This window comes from Lacerta agilis, chromosome 4, assembly GCF_009819535.1.
Source record: "Lacerta agilis isolate rLacAgi1 chromosome 4, rLacAgi1.pri, whole genome shotgun sequence".
NCBI lineage: Eukaryota > Metazoa > Chordata > Lepidosauria > Squamata > Lacertidae > Lacerta > Lacerta agilis.
The window spans coordinates 30,165,752-30,190,629 of record NC_046315.1 but is presented as its reverse complement, the minus strand read 5'-3'; the positions used below and the strand labels follow the sequence as shown (position 1 = coordinate 30,190,629).

At 40.8% G+C, this 24,878-nt stretch overlaps 1 long non-coding RNA gene across 3 annotated transcripts in view; it reads right to left on the bottom strand.

The window, feature by feature from the left end:
- LOC117045467 overlaps positions 1–24,878 on the bottom strand; it is a 416,601-nt gene that overhangs the window by 144,777 nt on the left and 246,946 nt on the right. The window lies entirely within an intron of this gene.

Below are 24,878 nucleotides of genomic sequence, written 5' to 3'. Positions count from 1 at the left end.
GAAATCAAATACAAAAATACCAAACATTAAAAACTTCCCTAAAAAGGGCTGCCTTCAGGTTTTTTCTGAATGTCAGGTAGTTGTTTATTTCCCTGACCTGTGATGGGAGGGCGTTCCACAGGGCGGGCGCCACTACCGAGAAGGCCCTCTGCCTGGTTCCCTGTAGTTTTGCTTCTCGCAGTGAGGGAACCGACAGAAGGCCCTCTGCGCTGGATCTCAGTGTCCGGGCTGAATGATGGGGGTGGAGACGCTCCTTCAGGTATACAGGACCGAGGCCTTTTAGGGCTTTAAAGGTCAGCACCAACACTTTGAATTGTGCTCGGAAACGTACTGGGAGCCAATGCAGATCTCTCAGGACCGGTGTTATGTGGTCCCGGCGGCCACTCCCAGTCACCAGTCTAGCTGCCGCATTTTGGATTAATTGCAGTTTCTGGGTCACCTTCAAAGGTAGCCCCACATAGAGCGCATTGCAGTAGTCCAATGCACCTGCGTGATATTTTCATGAATGCAAGCATTTAATATGCATTTTTGTACTCATAACGTGGCTGGAGAACCGCACTGCGACATTCAAAGAAATATGAATTTGGAAGGATGACTGTGTTTCGTTTTACACATTATTTCAGAAGTAGCAAGCTAGGTAGGTTTGCTTTTAAATGCAAACTTAATTTATTTTCTCCCGCATCCCTAATTCTGAACCAGCTATTGTCAAACAGTTCTTGTCATTAGGAAGTTTCTCCTAATGTTCAGTAGAAATTTGGTTCCCCACAGAGTTCTACCCATTGCTCCCCTCTGGAGCAATAGAGGACATGTTAGCTCCATCTTATGCATTACAATCCTTCACATGCTTGGAAATTAGTTTCTATTAGCTCTATAGCCTTAAACACACACACACACACACACACACACACACAGAGAGAGAGAGAGAGAGAGAGAGAGAAACTAAAGTGCAGTTCTCCAGTCTTTAACTCATGCAAACAGAAGAATTATCTAATTAAGATATTTTCAGTGAAAAGTTTTCTTTTCCACGGTGTGCGTGTACATATGGTGTTTATAAACTGTCTTTTAACATTTAGATATTTTATTCATTTTTCCACATGGTACAAGTAGAACACATATCACTGTTGGAAAGATACCAATCAAATAGCATGGTGCTGGATCCCTGGAACTCTAACGACAAGGGCTGAACCAGCAGCATAATAGGGAGCACAAGACACTCTCTTTTTAAAGCAATACAGAACCTTAGAGGAGGTGCTTAATACACAGAGGGTAACATTTTATCAAGTTTTAGCCCTGTCCTCTGAGGAGGAGCGGGTGGAACAAAACACCCCAGCGTATATGTGCACTTCTAACTACCGCAAGAAGCTGTTGGTCACAAACATCTGTACCCCCAGGACCAGAGGCCTCCACACCAGTTGCTTGGGTTCTTCTCCCCAATCCCCTTCAGAAGCATAAAAATAGATGAGATGGTAAACCAAAAAGAGTTTCAGAATTGCCTGGCTAGCTACACATGAGGTGTGGGAATAACAGGCAATCCCCTATCTGAAGGCCAGGAAGTAGGTGAGCTTCCAGTCTGAGCTGTTTCACTGCTGAAGCAACAACCCCCACAGAGTTCCAAGTTCAGCCTTTCTGAACTGGGAAAATAGGCACATTTCATTTTTTAAGAGTTAAGCTCTGGTCACAATACTCATAAGCTGGACCAGAGGCGTAGGAAGGTCAGGTGGTACCCAGTGCGGAAAATTTCTTGTCACAGCCCCCCATTGATTCTCTCCCCCTGCAAAAATGGTTTTACGTTATTTCATATTTTCTTACAAAGGAATAATAACAAGTAATAATAAAAATAACTTTTTATTTATATCCAGCCCTCCCTGGCTGAAGTCAGCCTCGGGGTGGCTAACATCAGATACATAACATTGGTATAAAATCAAACAATAATTAAATTACCTCCTAAAAACATCTCAAAATCAAATTAAAGTCTAATTAGATGGCTTTCCACAGGGTTAGGGTTGGGAACAGTAAGTGCTCCACTGAACTGAAATTTCAGCCTTCATGACATAGGAAAACAGCCAAGTAAACAGCTATTTTGGTGGAGGAGGTTCAAGATATTAACCGATATGCATGAAATTTCATATATAGCTATATAATCCCTAGTATAGTAAGATAAGTCCTTTGGAGCAGGCATTTTAAAAAATGTTTTTTATGAACCGCCCTAGTAGGGCAGTAATTGTTCCTTGATAATTTGTCACCCCTCCATTATTGAACATGGGGCAGTCTGCCCCCTATGCCCCCCATTGCTACACCCCTGAGCCGGACCATACACTGGTCACAGCTTATATTAATCATTGAGTCACAGGAAAACTCAGCAGGACTTAACAGCTACATCATTTTGTGGCACAAGATGGTAAATGTATGGATGGATATGAAGGCTGCCATAAAACTGTTTTTGAGGATCAGAAAATAGCTCTGTGTTCACACACTCCCACTATGGTTATGGGCAAACCACATTTTTCCAGTTTGGATGTTACACTAATCAAACCAGGAAGTTACTGATTAACCAGGAAGTTACTTATTAAGCTAAGTGTGTGGTGTGAGAGCAGGGGGAATGTGTGCTCCCAATCCTCCAAATGATGGAATGAAGGATCAGAAACCTTACACGTGGATCAGATAATGGTATCTATCTACTCATTGGAAAGGTTATATATCTGTAACTTACAAGTAGAAAAGGTGCCTTGGATGTTAGCACTTTCCCTAAGAGGAACCAATAATAGCAACTTCTTTTCCTGAACGCAAGCTTCTTTTGTCAGGATTTCAGATTGTGCATGAATATTTGCTTTATTAGGCTGTTTCCAGGTAGGTGTTTATTGTGGGATCAGCACTCCTCATGCATGCAAGCTTTTGGAAGCATCTATATGATGTCATTGGGAATAAAATGGCAGCCTGTTTCCAATGGAAATCCAGCAAGTTCTTCAAAAAAGCAAACAAATCTATTACCATCAACTTGTTTCACTATTTGCCAATTAAGACCCAATCTGAAAGCACCCCAAGTCCCACCTTTTTTTAATGATCACTTCCTTCACCCTGTTTGTATGGGTGGCATTTTGGAGAATCACACCACTCTGCCTACTAAAGCCATTCATTATTTATAGGAAGACAGTGGAAAACTTTAAGTACATGCCTATGGGCAATGCAACCCGGAAGAAAAGGGCAATTACTGCTAGGCAGTATTTTCAGCTTAAAACTCCTATGATTTAAATAGCCACTTGAGCTGTGCTCTCGCAGTTTACCATGCCAATAGAATACCTAAATGAAATTACAACCTTCTGATATGCAGCAGGGTTTCTGTTTTTTACTGTGTAATATACACGGCCGGGAGAAATTGCATGGCAGTCTGCTAAGGCAGAGTGTATCGTAAGAACGTTCTCCCCCAATATATGATTGTGCTTCTTATTTCCTGGAAAGCACATCTAATGACGTAAGGCATGCATGATACCCGTGTTTTAGTGAACTCGAGACATGTGCCCTGTAGTATACTGCCACAACCCTTCAGCAACACAGCTCCTCTGTAATTTGCACTGACTTTGTTTTGCCATCAGCGTTACCCCACGCTAGCATGGGATCATAATAGAAAATCCTAGGACATGCAGAGAGGAAAATAAAAGCAAATAATACATCTATGGGGGTATCTTATTAGATGCATTTATTAGCCTATTTTATAGTACCAGTCATTAAAGCATTATGAGGATCTCCCCTGAATTCAGGGGAGTTTCAAGGCAGCTTATGATTCAGCATGTAAGGCTGCTCTTAAAAAAGAAAAAACAATCCCCGCATACACACCAGAAGTTAATGGAAGAAGTTAAGCTTGTTAAAACACACACACACACAATAAACATATGATTATACAAAAGAAGATAAAAAGAGCAAAATAGTTTCACTGCCATATACTTGCCCAAGCTGGCATAATAGGTTTTATCTCCCACTTGTTCCTCAAGTACTCAAGACAGTATACATGGTCTTCTCCCCTTTTTATCCTCATAATTCCCTTAACAACTTGAGACCAGTCTACTTGCCTTACCCCACATGTTCTCAATCAACTGCTTTGATTGGTGGAATTGGCACTGCTACAGGTGCCATAGTCTGCATTTGTAAGAAACTGATTGTTTATTGTGGCAACACCTGCACTTTGGGACTCCCTGCCTATTGAGTGCTTGCTAAAGCCCTTCTTGTTCAGACAAGCCTACCCAGATGCTGAGAAAGTTGTTAATCTGCGTTAGTATTTTAACTTTTGTATGTTTTGTTACTTTTATTGTTTTATCTTTTTGTAAACCACTTTGAGGTTTTTTACAATAAAGTGGTGTCTACCTTTAAATAAATAAATACATACATACATACATACATACATACATACCCTGTAAGGAGTTTTAGACCAAACTTTAAATTTGCTTGTGTCACACTGAATTTTTTATTGATAAGAAATACGTTGGAAAACAAAAAGAAACAATCCCTAGCAATGCTTGATTTCTAACATAGAACACCAATACTTTGTAATATGATCATGGGACATCCAGAAAGTATAAAACAATTCAGCTACATATTCCACCCCCCCCCTTTTAAAAAGGTTTTGATACTATACTATACTATACTATACTATACTATACTATACTATACTATACTATACTACAATGAAATGTGTTATTTTTTATTTTTGGTCCTTGAATCTTACCACCACACTTGCTATCCTCTCATGCCACACCCGTTGAGAACCAAATGATGGCAGAAATGTGACTTGGCCTGACTGCACCTGTTTGGGGGCATAGGTTTGGTGGCCTCTTGAGAGATTGTTGCCAAACTCAGCATGAGGGTTCCCAATGTGAGAGCAGTGGTCTTCATCACTGCTGGGGCGACAGACACCAATTTGAATCAAGATGGCAGACCGAAACCTGCCTTTGAATTAACTCCCCCCAAATCTTTTCATGGGACCAAACCCGCAAATTGAACTATTCATTTAAAAATCTCAATTTTGTTTGGTTTCTTAAAAAAAATGAGCATGCCAAACATTTTCCATTAGCATAATATGAAATATATTTGGAAAATGGAAAAAATACTACCTTTCTGGGCTCACTGGCTACAAAAATGGCAGGGAGAAACAGTAAACCTCAGATGGTTGAACAAAACAGCACAATAATAGCCTATTTTCATGATGCAGATTCAATGCTACTTGTTTCCATGCTCATTAATAACTTAGGGAAAGAGAGAAGCAACATTTTCAGTTTGATGGAAGTGTTTTGAAGGAGCACACATTCACTACATTTCAGGGCATTTGTTTCAAGACAGTGAATGAGAGTTCACACCAAATCTGTATACCTAACATGTTTTGAGTGTCTTCACCTACAGATAGCACAATGCTAAAAGACAGGAGGTCATAAATCATTATAAAAATCCCCAAAACCCTACTGATTCCTATTGGAAATAAACAATGTGTCATTTGCCAGAAAATATGTACCGTACTGTTTCCACTATCTGATGTATACACTTTTCAGCACTAGTAGAGAAACCCTTGAACTCTCTCAAGAGCCTCTTTCATCATTCACAAAGCATTATTTAGCTGTGGAACTCAGAATTTCCATAAAATTAGCATTTGTATACTGATTAAAGTTCGCATCAATAAAAATGGTGTATACTACCGGTACTTAGAATTAGTTTACTATTTCCTTGGTGGCAATTAGGGCATAATCCACATTAAGAAGCAGTTACACTCATTGTGCTGAGTGACATCCAGTGCTCCCCCCCCCAAAAAAAAATGTTTAGGGTACTCTCATTTTCCTACTCTTATTGAAATACTGCCCCTCAATGAGGCCAAACTTATTCACAAAATGTTTAGGGGTATGTGTACCCCGCGTCCCTCCAGAAAAAAAGCACTGGTGACATCTATAATATTTTTTACATAGCAAAACCATACTGTATAGGTGATAGGTTTTACATATATTAACTAATAACTGTTTTTGAATTTGGGTGGTACCGCCTTGTCTCTGAGTTCGTTTTGTAGACATCATGGTGTGGAATGATTTCCAGGAAAATGATCCATTCAGAAGTATTTTCTGGACAGAAGAAGTGCTTCATATTTAGAGTAAGACCATTCATTCACCTAGCTAGTACAGTCTACTCTGTCTCATTAGTTCAAGGTGATTAAATATATATATTTAAAAATATTTAAAGACTGTAGGTGTTCCCTTTCAAAATAAAGTGGGTTAAAGTTACTGCTGCCAATCCATTCTGTAATTCTTAACTGTATTTCCCCCCTCTTAGCTAAATATAACATGTAATTTGTCCTGCCTGTTCCACATTTGCAAACACTGGTGTGAATTTGCTTTGCGTGCAGAGGGTCCCAGGTTCAATCTCCAACATCTCCAGGTGGCAATGAGAAAAAATCCTGGAGATCTGCTGCCAGTCAGAGTAAACAATGCTGAGCTAACTGGACTAGCTGACATAAGGCAGCTTTCTATGTAGCAATAGGTTTTTAATTGCTTGGCCTCTGAATAAGCATTTTAATTAAATCACTCCATGTATTTTATTTTTTAAGATTTGGCAATGTCTCTCTAAGTTTTCACAACGTTTATAGGTCTGAACATGTTTTTATGGGCCAAACTAGATGTTGCAAAACTAGCACATGTATCAGACTCAAAATGTGTGTGTTTAAGAATAATAATAATAAAGCAAGCACGGAAGGTGGCAAACTTGATTGGATGAGCAGGCAAAAGGGGAAGCGGCTGTTCAACCCTCTCACCTTTTCCTACTCAAAATCCCTTCCTCCATCTGCTTTTGCACCTGCAGGGAGAAATACAGGTGCCAAGCATGCGTCTGCATAGAAGATTCCCACAAAGCCTCACGTGTAAATTATTCATATCATCTTATAAGGAAAAAGAACAGAAGGGTGAAGAGTTAATTTAAAAAAACCAAAAAACCTTCATATGCAAAAAATAAAATAAAAATGGAACTCCGATCTATAAACGAACTACTTTTTTCCCTCCTATTCCCAAAGGTTGCTTTTATAGAAGCATTTTCTTTTACTATGCATTCACTGGAGAGTTCCTTTTCTGCTTGGCTGGGCAATCAGGTATTCAGAGCATAATGTAAATGCTCAGAAACACAGTCATGAAAAGTTGCCAGACAAAGAATCCAAGTGAAGGATTTAACATTTTCTCTTCTTCCCGACCCCTTCCAACAGCACACTCATGTCTCCTACAAGCACCTTGTTAGCTACTGCCAAGGCTGACACCCACTGGTGACAGCAGGAAAACCCACCATTGCAAGCTAAAGTCAACCTAAACAATATTGATTGGTCTGTCACTAGCAATTAATGTAGAGTAAAGCTTTCTCAGCTCTGTAAAAGCTGCTAAAATCTTCAGCCTCTAGTGTGATAAGAAAACAAAACAAATATTTTATTTCCTGCTTTGCTTCAGAAGCACCAATAGCAGCAGCCACATCACAATATCTGAATCCTCATCACTCACCACCACGGTTGTAGTTCCTGTTCCAAGTGATGACGAAGGAGCCTCTCTGTCTCTCGAGAGTGACAAGGCTTGGCTGCTACGCCTGCCTCAGCTTTTTGAGTTCACAAGGATCCACAGGGAGTGCTGAGGCAGAGAACTTAGGGAGGGGAGAGGTGGGAAGGAAAATCACTGGAGCCTCTTAACGATCAAACTTCCACTAACTTAGAGGAAATGTCTTATAAATAAACAGAAAAAAGCAAAGCCCATTCTGTCCTGCCAGAGGAATGTACATTATTGCCTCTTGATGGAGCATTTTATACAACACCAGAGACGCAACCGTGTCTCTCGAAACGGCGTCTCTGAAATTCAGAGCGGGGGGGGGGGGGGGGGGGGAGAGAGAGAGAGAGAGAGAGAGAGAGAGAGAGAGAGAGAGAGAGAGAGAGATGGAAAGAAAGAGTGTGTATATGAGAGACAGAGAAAGGAAGAAACTATAAAAACAAACAATGCTGGGAGGTTCATACAGTTTTCAGTAGGAAAACAAACTGTCCAAATTCAACAGCCTACTAACTTAATTGCTTTAGCACTAATAATCACACAAGCAATGAATATATTTAAGTTCCACTTTGCCAATCTATGACTTGTGAAGTCCAAGGCAAGGGACAGGAGAGGACAGATAACTATAGAAAGTATTGATAGTATTGATAACGGCCCTCCCCCTTCCTATCTCCAAATCCGTCCACTCAGGGAATTTTTTTTTATAAATGTATCAGTTTTTTGGTCACAATTCATAATGGCTTGAATACAGGGGTAAGTATAGGCTAAGCACAGTAGTTAAATGTCAACTGCTTTGGAAGAATTGTGCAGATGGTACTGGTTTTAGATCATGCAAAGGGGGTACACAATACGTAGGAGGTCAGAGATATGGAGAATGTAGGGCAGGACGCTAAAAGCTGCTGCTGCGGGGGTGATCTTCTACTGGGGACAACAGGGACCAACCACTTTTTTCCCGTGGGTAGTTTGCAAGCAGAATGAAGTGCCGGGCTGACTTCCACCGCTCTGCAGCACCACCTTCACAGACGGTAGTAGGGCACTTTCAAGCACAGAACAGGTAATCTGAGGAACTCACCTGACCTTATATAATTACTGTTCCTAGTATGTGCCCTTAATATGAGCAACGTGTCACCCAGTGTGGGCTGAGCTATCTGCAGAACTGTTAGACTACCATCAGCGAGTCCAAATAAATGCTACTGTACCCTGACCATTTTTAAGGAAAGGGCTGGTGCTGTGATGTTTTTCTTGTACTGATCTATATGCTTTGACAGTACTCTACCCGGCTGACAGAATATCTTACTTAATACACAACAGATCATATATTCTATTAATGTTTAACTGTTTTCTAATTATTATTTTTAGTGCTAAGCTGCCTTGAGTCCCTGCCTTGAGTCCCCTATAAGTAAACATAAACATAATAATACCGTAAGCAACTTAAAATTCTCACATTCTCAAGGAGCAAGGTGGTTAGTCCCCTCCTCCCAAGCAGCTTGAAAGCATCCTTAGGCTGCATGAGATAAAGGTATCCATAGCAAAAGGAGAGCACAGCCTTAGAGAATTTAGGTGCTGAGATTTCATCTTTACCCTTTGTTTGATACCACCCTGATAAAGTAAAAGTTAATCTTGACTATCCCATGGAAACACTGGAAAGAGCGAGTAATGGCTAACAAATACTATTGTTCTTAATGGGCCATGAGCACAATTAACTTTAGCTGGATTGGGATCATTATGTTTCTGAATTTAGGAGACAATTTATATACAGTGCAAGCAAGTCAAGTTTTACTTCACTGAAATAAAAACTGATGATTGTTCTTTAAAAAGCACTGGAGGGAAGAATGAGTAAGAACCTAAAGTAGGAGAAATTGAGTTTTGAGAAAATATTTTTAACCTCAGAACTCAGAAATAGAGCCAATGCTACCAAATGAAAGTTCATATTAGGCTAAGTGGATTTTGAACTTACAATGCCTCAATAATAATTCTTGTATGGGTATAAATATAATTTGGCCCTTTGTGTATAATATACATAAACACTACAAAATTAAATTAACAGCCTTGACATTCTGAGTATTTATTATTTACTATTACAGAGCATGTATAAACAGAAGGAGGAATATCAGGCAGTGAGATACCAGCAACTATTGGGTCAGCCAGACTTTGAAAGAATGGAAGCAGGTTTTCTAATTATTTTCAACCCTTCTTCAGATTTTGGTGCCCAACTATTTAATTAACATTTTGCCTATATCTGTGTCCTTCTTGTACTTATGATGCTCAACCAAGTTAACATCATACTAAGAAGGCAACATGTATGCCACCTTTTTCTATTGTTCTGAAGTTCCAAAGCGTGAAGAAATGTTTTTTTAAAAGTAAGAAAACTTGTGTCTGGAATTTTATGATATGCTGGTCCAACCATGGCATTATTGCAATTGCTGTCTTATTGTTTGGAGCTAAGAAAGTTATGGAAACTGTGTTTCTAAGCAGATACAGTATATTTTCAGCTATGGATCAAGCCATTGGCAATAGGGTATTTGTACTTATCAGATATTCCTGGCAAATCCAGATTAAATAGGAAAGAAATGTGAGATGGCATTTTTATGCCAATGGTGCTGTGTGGATGCTGAAGAAACATGAGACCTACTCTCAGAGTAAACATGAGCCTGGAAGCACTCTATGCTAGCAGGTAACCAGCAAATGCATCTCAAATCATTCATGGACAAAATTAAGAAAAAATTTATGGAACTGTTTTGAGGCCATCATTAAGTTATTATTTATACCTTTCCTCCAAAGAGCTCCATGAAGCTTACATGGTTCTCCTTTCCCCACCCCCACCCCAAAATCCATTTTATCTTCACAATTCGGTGAGGGAGGTTAGGTTGAGAGATAGTGACTGGCCCAATATCACCCAGTGGGCTTTGTGGCCAAGCAGTAATTTGAACCCTGGTTTCCTTGGTCTTAGTCCAACACTCTAACCACTATACCACACTGGTGGTGTTGACCTTTTGTGCCTATCCAATTAGTCCACCTAAACTAGCAGTGATTGGCATAGTGACCTCTACTTCCAAACGTGTGGCTCATGAGTAATTGGTATTTTGATTCAGACTGATGATCTCCTACCAACATGCTCAGTTGGAAGTACCCTTACCTGCAAACAGTAATAATGAGATTTATTTCCAAATAAATGTGTCATAGATGGGGCTGCCACAGAAAGTGAGCACAATCAGAGCAGTGCAGAGTTTGAAGAAGAGGTGGAGGAGGAGGAGGAGGAGGTGGAGTTTGGACTTGATATCCCGCCTTTCACTCCCCTTAAGGAGGCTCAAAGTGGCTAACAATCTCCTATCCCTTCCTCCCCAACAACAAACACTCTGTGAGGTGAGTGAGACTGACAGACTTCAGAGAAGTGTGACTAGCCCAAGGTCACCCAGCAGCTGCATGTGGAGGAGCGGGGAAGCGAACCCGGTTCACCAGATTACAAGTCTACTGCTCTTAACCACTACACCATGCTGGCTAAGCAAACCTAGATAGCTTTCCAGGATGACAATTAAAGGAAAAGGGGAAAGACAGATATTGTTTCCCTCTTTGGGATTCCAACATGCTAAAAAGAGAATCGGAATCATGTCATTTCTTCTGCTATCACCTATGGTGCTGCAGCCACATTCACATAATAATAAGAGACAGGAGGGCAATCACGTTCCTTCAGTGTGCTGACATTTCCCATTTGTGCCCTTCTTCAAAGTTTTAATTTGGTGAAGGTGCTTTGCAGCTTGTCTTTTAACAGGTCACAAATAACTTGGGATGCAAGATCTCATATTTCATTTTCTCCTGCTGGTGCCACTAAATATTTCATCTACCTTTAAAACAGCAGACTGCTTTAGAAGGCCCTATCTTCTCCCCCTTATCTGCACTGTTTGCACACTGGTTCAGGGGATTTGTTCTTCAACATTAGACCAGTTTGCTCATACCTAATTAAGTAAAAGTAATCAACAAGCCATAAAACAGCTCAACGCTGGGTACTGTATTTGCTTTGGAGACAGTTTTAAAAACATATGTGAGATGTATGTGTAATATACAAGGCCACAGAAAGAGTCACTTATCATAAAGATACCCCTTCGTATATGGTCAAGATTTCTCTCAATCTTCAATTTCAGATTGTAGTAATTTAGCATGCACTCTGCTGGGTTGGAATTTTTTCAACCCGGGGGGGGGGGGCTCATTTTACAAATGCTTTTTCAATATATTCTACCCTTTTACAGTCAACAGAAAAACAGTATTGTGCATATAAAGTATTGCCCTTTCTTGCCTGAGGGTTGGGGGTAAATTCTCCCCAACCAGTTTCCCACTTCCCTCAAGAAAACTCGTGATTTGCCACCCATAATCTATTATTATTATTATTATTATTATTATTATTATTATTATTATTGATTCTGAATTGAGTACCATTGGTTTGAACAGGACAACTCCAGAGCTAAGTGCCTTATGTCTTCCAGTTCCTCATTTACAAAATGAGACCTATTTCCTTTCTTCACATGATCACCATGTGGATACATGGCATCTTAATGGCCAGAGACAATAGTGAGTAACTATTGAAAATTCTGCCCTTTAAAACTTGCACACCTTTTTGAAAACTACTGTAAATAGTTTAATATTTGTGTCACCTGCAGCATCATGCGTTCTTCATCAATATTTATGATACATGATAGATCTGTCCTATTAAACTGGGAACTGATAATCATTTGCCCTTTGGATATATGCAGTGCACTGACTGTGCTTATGTTTCAAGCGGCTGTGCAAATTCTGCTGCACTTAGCTGCCCATAATTTCACCTTCCCAGAGAAACTATCGTAATCAGCAGGAGGTAAGAACCACCACATATGTTCATTGCACACACAATGGTTACCAGGTGGGGGCTCCTTGGAATTACATCCACATGACAGATGCTCTGTACTGCAGGCTGTTTTTCTGCATGGAATATGGTCACTGCTACCCCACATATAATCTCCACATCACTGCAAAGCATTCCTATATCTAATTTACAGCAGCACTGAGGCCACACACAGGGTCCTGCTCAGAGTACTCCAATGACTATGTAGGGTAGTTCGAATCGTAAGAAGGGACAGGGACTTCTTGTGCCTAGCACCTTGTCTCTGGAATGCTCTCCCTCGAAATCTTCATTGTGTGCTTTCTTTAATGCATTCTGGAAAGCACCCAGAATTGCTGCTTTTAACATGATTTGATGCTGCTTTTCTTAATTTTTTGTTATGGGCCCTTTTCTTATTTCATATACAGTGGTACCTCATGTTGCGTAACCTCCAGGTTAAGGAATATTTGGGTTACGGCCGTGGCAAACCTGGAAGTGTATACTTCAGGGTTTCACCACTCGCGCATGTGCAGAAGTGCTCTGCGAGCTGTGCGCAGATGTGGCACCTCTAGTTACGGATTTTTCAGGGTGCACAGGGCACCCTGAAACGAATTAAACCTGTAACCAGAGGTACCACTGTATTTGAGCTGCCTCATAAAGCTTTCTGTTAAGGTGTGCTGGGTTCCAAAATCAATAAATAATATTTTGTTTTCTTCCCTCCTTCCCAACTGGTTATTAACTGAAATAAATAAATACTGTACTAAGTACCTTTGGTATATACTTTCTATTACACATTAATGGTTTGTTGCATGAACATAGGAAGCTGACTTATCCCAAGTCAAACTACTCATTGATAGGGCTCGTTGCTGTCTCCTCTGGCTGGTGGCAGCTTTACAGGGTCTTTCAGGCATGTACACCACTGGCTATTCATTTTGACACATCTGTATCCCACTTTTTAGCTGAAAAAGTTCTAGAGCAGCTTATAGATCAATGAAAAGCAAACCACTCCATGCCTCCTTTCTTTCTCTTTGCTGCAGCTTGCTCGAGGAAAGCTAAATGCACCTGGTTTCTCAGTTGAGCCCGTGAAACAGTCTTGCTCGTCTTCTCTCTCTCTGCTACAACCTGTTCAAATGGCTGCTGCAAAGTGGTGGATCTGGGAGAACCAAAGGCAGCTGGTGCCTCAAAAGAATTGACGTGATATCCCTGCTTCCTTTCTCTTCCTCTGCTGCAGCCTGATGTGACCCTTTTAAGTGCAAATGCTGGGAAGTGAAACTGGGGCTCTTCTTGCATGCAAAGGATATGCTCTACCAGTAGTCCCCTTAATCTGACCCAAAATGAATATAAAATTACATAGCAAAAAACAGATTTGGGAATATTTCACAATGAAACACTCTGCGCTGCACTAACTCATGACCCAACAATTAGAGCCTCTTTTTATTATAACAAGCACTTTTTTTCACCTCATAGAACTGAATGACAGCAATAATACCACATTACCACAACTCAAGGCTACAGAAAACTTTCATAGTAACCAGGGCAAGGGAGCCATTAGCGAGTAGAACCTAATAGAAATATTTGGTAGAGATGGTTTTCTATGTGTCAAAGAATAGGATAAAGTGTTAATACCGTAGGATAAATTTAAGTCTGCCCTGTCTACTTCCTTGAAAAATATGTTTTAAGAATATTGAACACGCAGAATGTTCTTTTTTTCTGGTATAACCAACAGAAACAAAATGAGCTAGGGACTTTACCTACCAGATAAAGAATACAGATACAGAGAGCGTGGAAGAGCTTTGCATTATTATCAAGACATTTATAGCGCCAAGATGAAATATTTGCATTTTAAATGAAATATGCTACCTCACCTTTTTAATGATTTGCTGCACTCCTTCACGTGGCAAACAGTTAACAGGATATGGTCTGAAGGCACATGCCTGGGCCTGTTTAGTGTTTGAATGGGAAACTTTCTGGAAACCCTATGAATACTACCTTGGGTTCCATGATGAAATTAAGAGTTATGCTCTACCTACTGAGCCATGTTAGAAAAGGCATGTGGCAAAAAAGGGAAGGGGGAAAGCTGCCCTCCATCTCCTGCCCTGGCCAAAATGGGCCAGTTAGGATTTGGAATAAGCTCTACAAAGGAATCCCACAATCACCATCAAGAAGATACGATTTCTCTACCCATGAAGAAAAAGCCCCCTGTTCACTTATAATTTAAAGGTAGGAAGAAAGAAAATGAAGGAGAAAAATACAAAGGCTACCCTATGTCCCTGAACTCCCTTTCCTAAACCATTGTATATATAAAACTGGGTCATTTAGATGAGAGCCATCAGTCATGTTTTGGAATAGGAAAGCAAACAATTTTCATTCTATTGTGCACTTGTATTTGAAACCAACTTTTCTGCTGTGACCCTCTATACTTACCCTGTCTGTTGCTCTAACCAGCAACATGCCTTTTCAATCTGCCTTCCTGGGGTCTGCATTTGATTACAGCATTCATGTTCTATTTAGATTCTTTTGTACCATGCCCTGTGGTGCTAGTACGAAAGGTGTTATTTATAAAATGTAATTCTGTTGTATTGCAATTTGGATTCAAAGAGGACAAGTAATATAAAATACTTAGTTTATTTAATAATTTCTTGGATTTATTAAATCAGGATCTTTACAAGATTAGTGCTGGGAGGTAGGAGGAGGTTATTAACTAATAAACAGGCTTCAGGCAACCCCTACTCCTCTACAGAATATACATTATTTAAACAGTTTCTCTTTGGAGAACCAAGATGTGCATCCAGCTCAAATTTCTCTTCCTGTTTTTTTTGTTTTTGTTTTTCAAGCATCAAGAAACAGTCATTTGTTAAGATTTCTTTAGCTTATATTAGTTTCAAACAGGTCATTTGCAATTGTATTTTTCTCCCTTGCAATAGCATTTGCAAAAAATCATCAGAGAATATCATATATGTCTGCTCACATATATACAGTTGTCTGCTCACTGGGAAGCTTGTGGCTAGCATCAGAATACACACTTCTAGGGAAAATGCCATGCATGAAGCAGCACAATTTCATCAGCTACTGCTTTTTTAAAAAGTGCTTGGGATTAAATCTTAATGTCTTCAGTGACACTCTTTTTCAAATAAACATATTTAGGACTGGGGCCACCCTTGCAGAATCCATTGCTGTTTTAGCTGCCATCATGCAGGCTGTAAATCCCAACAGCATTCCATACACTTTTGCCCTATTCCAAGGCTATTCTGTCTGCCTTCAGAATCTCACCCTGCCCCGTGATATCTATCTGTCTGCATAAATACTCTTTAGCTGTCCTTACAGAACATGTCTGGGGCCGTATAAAAGGTAAAGGACCACTGGACGGTTAAGTCCAGTCAAAGGCGACTATGGGGTTCATAGCATCATAGAATCACAGTTGGAAGAGACCACAAGGGCCATACAGTCCAACCCCCTGCCAAGCAGGAAACACCATCAAAGCATTCCTGACAGATGGCTGTCAAGCCTCCGCTTAAAGACCTCCAAAGAAGGAGACTCCACCACACTCCTGGGCAGCAAATTCCACTGTCGGACAGCTCTTACTGTCAGGAAGTTCTTCCTAATGTTTAGGTGGAATCTTCTTTCTTGTAGTTTGAATCCATTGCCCCGTGTCCGCTTCCCTGGAGCAGCAGAAAACAACCTTTCACCCTCCTCTATATGACATCCTTTGATATATTTGAACATGGCTATCATATCACCCCTTAACCTTCTCTTCTCCAGGCTAAACATACCCAGCTCCCTAAGCCGTTCCTCATAAGGCATCGTTTCCAGGCCTTTGACCATTTTGGTTGCCCTCCTCTGGACACGTTCCAGCTTGTCAGTATCCTTCTTGAACTGTGGTGCCCAGAACTGGACACAGTATTCCAGGTGAGGTCTGACCAGAGCGGAATACAGTGGTACTATTACTTCCCTTGATCTAGATGCTATACTCCTATTGATGCAGCCCAGAATTGCATTGGCTTTTTTAGCTGCTGCATCACACTATTGACTCATGTCAAGTTTATGGTCTACCAAGACTCCTAGATCCTTTTCACATGTACTGCTCTCAAGCCAGGTGTCACCCATCCTGTATTTGTGCCTTTCATTTTTTTTGCCCAAGTGTAGTACTTTACATTTATCCCTGTTAAAATTCATCTTGTTTGCTTTGGCCCAGTTCTCTAATCTGTTAAGGTCATTTTGAATTGTGATCCTGTCCTCAGGGGTATTAGCCACCCCTCCCAATTTGGTGTCATCTGCAAACTTGATCAGGATGCTCTCAAGCCCATCATCCAAGTCATTGATAAAGATGTTGAATAAGACTGGGCCCAAGACAGAACCCTGTGGCACCCCACTAGTCACTTCTCTCCAGGATGAAGAGGAGCCGTTAATGAGTACCCTTTGTGTTCGGTCAGTCAGCCAGTTACAAATCCACTGAATGGTAGCCTTGTCCAGCCCACATTTTACCAGCTTCTTTACAAGAACATCATGGGGCACCTTGTCAAAGGCCTTGCTGAAATCAAGATAGGCTACATCCACAGCGTTCCCTTCATCTACCAGGCTTGTAATTCTGTCAAAAAATGAGATCAGATTGGTCTGACATGACTTATTTTTCAGAAACCCATGCTGACTTTTAGTGATCACAGCGTTCCTTTCTAGGTGCTCACAGACCGTTTGCTTAATGATCTGCTCTAGAATCTTTCCTGGTATTGATGTCAGGCTGACTGGACGGTAATTGTTTGGGTCTTCTCTTTTCCCCTTTTTGAAAATAGGGACAACATTTGCCCTCCTCCAGTCTGCTGGCACTTCGCCTGTTCTCCAGGAATTCTCAAAGATTACTGCCAGTGGTTCTGAAATCACCTCTGCCAGTTCTTTTAATACTCTTGGATGTAGTTCATCTGGCCCTGGAGACTTGAATACATCTAAACTAGCCAAGTATTCTTGTATTGCCTCCTTACTTATTCTGGGCTGTGTTTCCCCTGCTGAATCATCTGCTCCATATTCTTCAGGTTGGGCATTGTTTTCTTTTTTGGAGAAGACCGAGGCAAAGAAGGCATTGAGGAGTTCTGCCCTTTCTCTATCTCCTGTTCGCATTTCACCATCTTCTCCTCTAAGTGACCCCACTGTTTCATTGTTCTTCCTTTTGCTACGGACATACCCATAAAAGCCCTTTTTGTTGCTTTTAACCTCTCTAGCAAGCCTGAGTTCACTCTGTGCTTTAGCTTTTCTGACTTTGTCTCTACACGTGCTGGCTATTTGTTTGAATTCCTCTCTGGTGATTTCCCCCTTTTTCCATTTTTTGTACATATCCCTTTTAAATCTTAAATCAGTTAAAAGTTCTTTAGATAGCCACCCTGGCTTCTTTAGGCACCTTCCATGTTTTCGTCTCATTGGTACTGCTTGAAGTTGTGCTTTTAATATCTCCCTTTTAACAAACTCCCATCCATCATGAACTCCCTTCCCTTTTAGTATTACTGACCATGGGATCACACCCAGCATTTCCCTAAATTTTCTGAAGTCCGCTTTCTTAATGTCTAGAATTTGAGTCTTAGTATGCTTGGCTGCTCCATTCCGCTGTATAATAAACTCCAGAAGAGCATGATCTCACTTTCAGACCGAGGGAGCTGGTGTTTGTCCCCAGACAGCTTTCCGGGTCATGTGGCCAGCATGACTAAAACACTTCTGGTACAACGGAACACTGTGACAGAAGCCAGAGTCCATGAAAATGCCGTTTACCTTCCCGCAACAGCAGTACCTATTTATCTACTTGCACTGGCATGCTTTCAAACTGTTAGGTTGGCAGGAGCTGGGACAGAGCAACAGAAGCTCACTCCGTGGCGGTGACTCAAACCAATGACCTTCTGATCGGCAAGCCCAAGAGACTCAGTGGTTTAGACCACAGCACCATATACATTTTATAGACTCAATAGTGTTGGTAGCTTGTGCTAAAGCATCAGTAAGGATGACACCTGGATCCTTCCCAACAGTGGTGCAAACTAATAATCAAACTAACCCCCAAAATATGACAATCTCCCTGACCTAAATAGGAACAAAACTATTTTGCAAGCTACACCAAAGAAATAGTTTTATGTTCTTCTTATAAGTGTGCCAAACCCTTAAGCTGGATCCCCATGAGCTGCTGTGCCAACTGTAACTAATTAGAATCTGATTGACAGTTCATATAAAAAGAAAAGCAATGGAGTTACTTGCTTTGGAAATCTGAATGGTTTCTAAAGTAATGTAGAATAAAATTATTTTAAATTTTGAAATTAACAGTCATATGTGGACTGAAGAGCATAATCCTATCATCACCAGTCTTTATCTCTTTCTCATGCTGAGTGTTGTTTTTGCATCCACCTTTAAAATCAAAATTATCTCTGATCCTAAATCAAATGTCATGTAATTTGAGTAAGTAATTTTACCCATTTAAAATGAAGTGAAGCTTGAACTTGGGCAACTGATAGTCTGTTAATCTGTCAGTAGCACAGGGTCTTTCGAAAAAGATATAGAATTCTAATATGCAAATATTCGAAAGCAGCAAGTCTGAATTTGTTTCAAAACGCTTCTTTTAAACATTTTATTTTTATATCCATTTCTACTTGAGTGGAGCAAAACAAGTGGAGTGACAGAGGAAGGAGTTTTCATTTCAAATATTAGAAATGAGCCAAGCTGTGGTTTGGGGTCAGATCTTCTTAAAATAATTCTGGCTACCAAGAGCAGCTAACAACAACTGACAGTTAAATTGCCATTGATGTTGTATATCACTTTGGGTGCCGCTGTGGCAGAGCATGCAACTCAAGATGAAAAAAAAATAGATTACATTAAAAACACTTTAAAGCATTGGCCTAAATCCACAGAAACATGTCACCACATCATAAGCTGACTTAAAAATACACTACACACACCACCACCACCAACTTGGGGAAAAGTCAAAAGCATTTTATAATAGGGAAGAGCTGATAATTGGGGGGGGGGACAAGAAGGAAAAACACAGCTGGGCCAGAGCAAGTCCTAGCAAGCACCTAAATGAAGCTGTCAAATCATGCCCCATATTCATCTACCACTACAGCTTTTATTTTCTGTGGCAACTAAACTGGAACCTACCAAACTGAGTATAACACACTTGATTTTTAATGAAAGAACCAGAATAAGTGTGAGAGACTGAAAAAGGAAATTGCCTTTTAAAAGTATAGATGATTGGAAATTTTTTGGACACAAATTCTGGGAGTGGGGCAGAGAGGGAGAAACCATATTTGCCTAGAAAAGCAAGACAAAATGTTCTGTGTTGCCTACAAAAGTTAATGCCAAGGTAAACTGATTAAACACTAAATGCTTATCACACACTGGGCTAAAAGTGACCCTATATCATTTGTGGGGTTTGTTTTGTTTTGTTTTGTTTTTGCAAAGCAGGAATAGCAGGGCATGAAACTTGTGGAGAAATATTGTCTATAGGAGTTGTGCTTGGTGGGATGGAGAAGACCACAGCTTCTTCATGAAAGCCAGCTACTTCAGGCATACAGGCTGAAAGGCCACACACAAACACTCCCCAAATAGTTCAAGCAAGCAAGCACCAATCTGCCAGTAGAGTTTCTTGGGCTATCTTGCCCCTTTTGAATGATCATGGTACTCGGTCTTAAATATGTTCCACTATATCTGTTTTACTGCTGTTGTGCTAAGGAAGATGACTCAACAGAAGGGGGAAAGTTTCACTGTAAGGCAAGAGTTCTCTAATCTTGCCATTGCTCGGCAGAGCTCCTCCAGATAATTCAGAGCCTACTTTAGCTTCGGCAGGTTTAACAATCACTTAATGGGTGGCCACAGGCTGCTCGCTTTCCAGCCCTAGGAGGAAGGAAGTGCAAGAAACCTTCCTCCTGTCCAGCAGCCACAGACTGCCAATGGGGTCATGCTGAATTGAGTCATCTGCAGCTGCCACACAGCTGCCTATACTTCAGCTGGCCAAGAGTGGACATTCTGATTCCTGACTGAATCTAAAATGAGAGAAAAGGAAGAGCTCTATGTAAGAATAGTCAACTGGCAGCTCAGGAACTGAATCTATCCACTCCATGTTCCCAGTTGTTAGCCAAACTGTGACAGACTGAGAGCCTCTGCCACTTTTGATGGTTTGCACAACTGTTTGCACAAATCACAAAGACAATCTTGTGACAGGATGTTGTATTCTATCTTATCGTCTAATTTAATTCATTTAACAGAAAGCATAAAGAGTTGTAAATTGGCAAAAAGACAAGCCAGGATTTCTGTGTGTGTTCTTTAAGAACAGAAAAAGTAGCAGGCCCACAGGTATAGCAAAATGAAAATCCAGAATATTGCCATTCAGAGAGGAGGTGCAGAAGGGAAGAGAGAAAACCCAGGATTTTAATATCATAGGATGCAATAAAGCTGCATAAGAAAGTGAGGTGAGAGCAATACCAATAATTAATTAATTACAGTAATTATTACCAACACATTTGCCTATGTGGAAAATCTTGATTTAGAGTAAGGTTGCCAGACATCCCTGTTTCCCGGGGACAGTCCCCGGATTTACAAATCAGTCCCCATACAAAATCAATTGAAGTTGAAAAGTGTCCCTGGATTCATTGGGGGGGGAAATCTGGTAACCTTAATTAGAGCAAATGTATAATTTAAAGCAATTATCCAAAGGTTTGTTGAGTTTTACACAACTGTGAATCTTGCCATTGTTTTAAATGATTCAGAGATAGTTGGTCTGCAACTGTGTCAATTTTGACAATTTGTACTTCACTACTACTCTCTGGCCCCTTCATGGATCACTGCCTTGTCGTGGCGAAGGGGCTTGAATTACTCAGGGAAGCTATGGACAGGTCAAGATGGACAGGTCATAGTAGAGAGTTTGGACCAAACGTGATCCACCTGGAGTAGGAACTGGCAAGCCACTCCAGTATCCCTGCCAAGAAAACTCCATGGACAAAGACAACAGGCATATAAAAGATATGACGCTGGAAGATGAGCCCCTCAGGTCGGAAGGCGTCCAACATGCTACTGGGGAAGAGCGGAGGACAAGTACAAGTAGATCCAGAGCTGATGAAGCGGCTGGGCCAAAGCCGAAAGGACGCTCAGTTGCGGATATGCCTGGAAGCGAAAGGAAAGTCCAATGCTGTAAAGAAAAGTATTGCATAGGAACCTGGAATGTAAGAACCATGAACCTTGGTAAGTTGGATGTGGTAAAAAATGAGATGGCAAGAATAAACATTGACATCCTAGGCATCAGTGAACTAAAATGGACAGGAATGGGCGAATTCAGTTCGGATGACTATCATATCTACTACTGTGGGCAGGAATCCCGTAAAAGAAATGGAGTGGCCCTCATAGTCAACAAAAGAGTGGCGAAAGCTGTACTGGGATGCAATTTCAAAAATGATAGAATGATCTCGATACGAATCCAAGGCAGACCTTTTAACATCACAGTAATCCAAGTTTATGCACCAACTACCAGTGCTGAAGAAACTGAAATTGATCAATTCTATGAAGACTTACAACACCTTATAGAAATGACACCAAAGAAGGATGTTCTTCTCATTATAGGGGATTGGAATGCTAAAGTAGGAAGTCAAGAGATAAAAGGAACAACTGGCAAGTTTGGCCTTGGAGTTCAAAATGAAGCAGGGCAAAGGCTAATAGAGTTCTGTCAAGAGAACAAGCTGGTCATCACAAACACTCTTTTCCAACAACACAAGAGACGACTCTACACATGGACATCACCAGATGGGCAACATCGAAATCAGATTGATTATATTCTCTGCAGCCAAAGATGGAGAAGCTCTATACACTCAGCAAAAACAAGACCTGGAGCTGACTGTGGCTCAGATCACCAGCTTCTTATAGCAAAATTCCAGCTTAAACTGAAGAAAGTAGGAAAAACCACTGGGCCAGTAAGATACAATCTAAATCAAATTCCTTATGAATACACAGTTGAAGTGAAGAACAGGTTTAAGGATTTAGATTTGGTGGATAGAGTGCCTGAAGAACTATGGATGGAGGCTCGTAACATTATACAGGAGACAGCAACGAAAACCATCCCAATGAAAAAGAAATGCAAGAAAGCAAAGTGGCTGTCCAATGAGGCCTTACAAATAACGGGGGAGAGAAGGCAAGCAAAATGCGAGGGAGATCGTGAAAGATACAGGAAATTGAATGCAGATTTCCAAAGAATAGCAAGGAGAGACAAGAGGGCCTTTCTAAACGAGCAATGCAGAGAAATAGAGGAAAATAACAGAATGGGAAAAACCAGAGACTTGTTCAAGAAAATTGGAGATATGAAAGGAAGATTTCGTACAAAGATTACCACAATTAAGGACAAAAGAGGAAAGGACCTAACAGAAGCAGAAGACATCAAGAAGAGGTGGCAAGAATACACAGAGGAATTATACCAGAAAGATATGGAGGTCTCATACACCCCAGGTAATGTGGTTGCTGACCTTGAGCCAGACATCCTGGAGAGTGAAGTCAAATGGGCCTTAGAAAGCCTCGCTAACAACAAGGCCAGTGGAAGTGATGATATTCCAGCTGAACTATTTAAAATTTTAAAAGATGATGCTGTTAAGGTGCTGCACTCAATATGCCAGCAAGTTTGGAAAACTCAGCAGTGGCCAGAGGATTGGAGAAGATCAGTCTACATCCCAGTCCCAAAGAAGGGCAGTGCCAAAGAATGCTCCAACTACCGCACAATTGCACTCATTTCACACGCTAGCAAGGTTATGCTTAAAATTCTACAAGGCAGGCTTAAGCAGTATGTGGACCGAGAACTCCCAGAAGTGCAAGCTGGATTTCGAAGGGGCAGAGGAACCAGAGACCAAATTGCAAACATGCGCTGGATTATGGAGAAAGCTAGAGAGTTCCAGAAAAACATCTACTTCTGCTTCATTGACTACACAAAAGCATTTGACTGTGTCGACCACAGCAAACTATGGCAAGTTCTTAAAGAAATGGGAGTGCCGGATCACCTCATTTGTCTCCTGAGAAATCTCTATGTGGGACAAGAAGCTACAGTTAGAACTGGATATGGAACAACTAATTGGTTCAAAATTGGGAAAGGAGTACGACAAGGCTGTATATTGTCCCCCTGCTTATTTAACTTATATGCAGAATTCATCATGCGAAAGGCTGGACTGGATGAATCCCAAACCGGAATTAAGATTGCCGGAAAAAATATCAACAACCTCAGATATGCTGATGATACTACCTTGATGGCAGAAAGTGAGGAGGAATTAAAGAACCTTTTAATGAGGGTGAAAGAGGAGAGCGCAAAATATGGTCTGAAGCTCAACATCAAAAAAACTAAGATCATGGCCACTGGTCCCATCACCCCCTGGCAAATAGAAGGGGAAGAAATGGAGGCAGTGAGAGATTTCACTTTCTTGGGTTCCATGATCACTGCAGATGGTGACAGCAGTCACGAAATTAGAAGACGCCTGCTTCTTGGGAGAAAAGCAATGACAAACCTAGACAGCATCTTAAAAAGCAGAGACATCACCTTGCCGACAAAGGTCCGTATAGTTAAAGCTATGGTTTTCCCAGTAGTAATGTACGGAAGTGAGAGCTGGACCATAAAGAAGGCTGATCGCCGAAGAATTGATGCTTTTGAATTATGGTGCTGGAGGAGACTCTTGAGAGTCCCATGGACTGCAAGAAGATCAAACCTTTCCATTCTCAAAGAAATCAGCCCTGAATGCTCACTAGAAGGACAGATCCTGAAGTTGAGGCTCCAGTACTTTGGCCACCTCATGAGAAGAGAAGACTCCCTAGAAAAGACCCTGATGTTGGGAAAGATGGAGGGCACAAGGAGAAGGGGACGACAGAGGATGAGATGGTTGGACAGTGTTCTCGAAGCTACTAACATGAGTTTGGCCAAACTGCGAGAGGCAGTGAAGGATAGGCGTGCCTGGCGTGCTCTGGTCCATGGGGTCACGAAGAGTCGGACACGACTGAACGACTGAACAACAACAACAACAACTACTCTCTGGATCAGAGTCACCTGACACATGTGAGATCTACTACTTTAAATGTAGAATTCAGATGAAACTTGGAAGGTAAGAAGGAATATGACATTAAACTAACAAATAGAGAAGAAAACTTGCACTAAGAACAGAAAAGCCACAACATTTCACCAAACACTTACTTTTGGCTCCAAATTAATTAATGTGGATCTAAATTTAAGTTAAAGAACTACTTTGAATCTGTGTTCCTCAAAAAAGGTTTTCCCTGGAAAATTAATTTTAGACTTTCTATTGTCACATGCATTTGAAAGCTATTAAAGAAGTATTTTTAGATGTATGAAAAACATATGTTTTGAATGATGTTGTTTCTCATTCACAAACCTGTTCTTCTTGCTGCACAAAGTATTAGTGAGTAACTTGTACTCGGAAATGTTCAGTTCAGGTTGTATCAACACTGCCACAATGATACCTTCCCCCACTTAAGATAATGCATGCTCAAATACATAT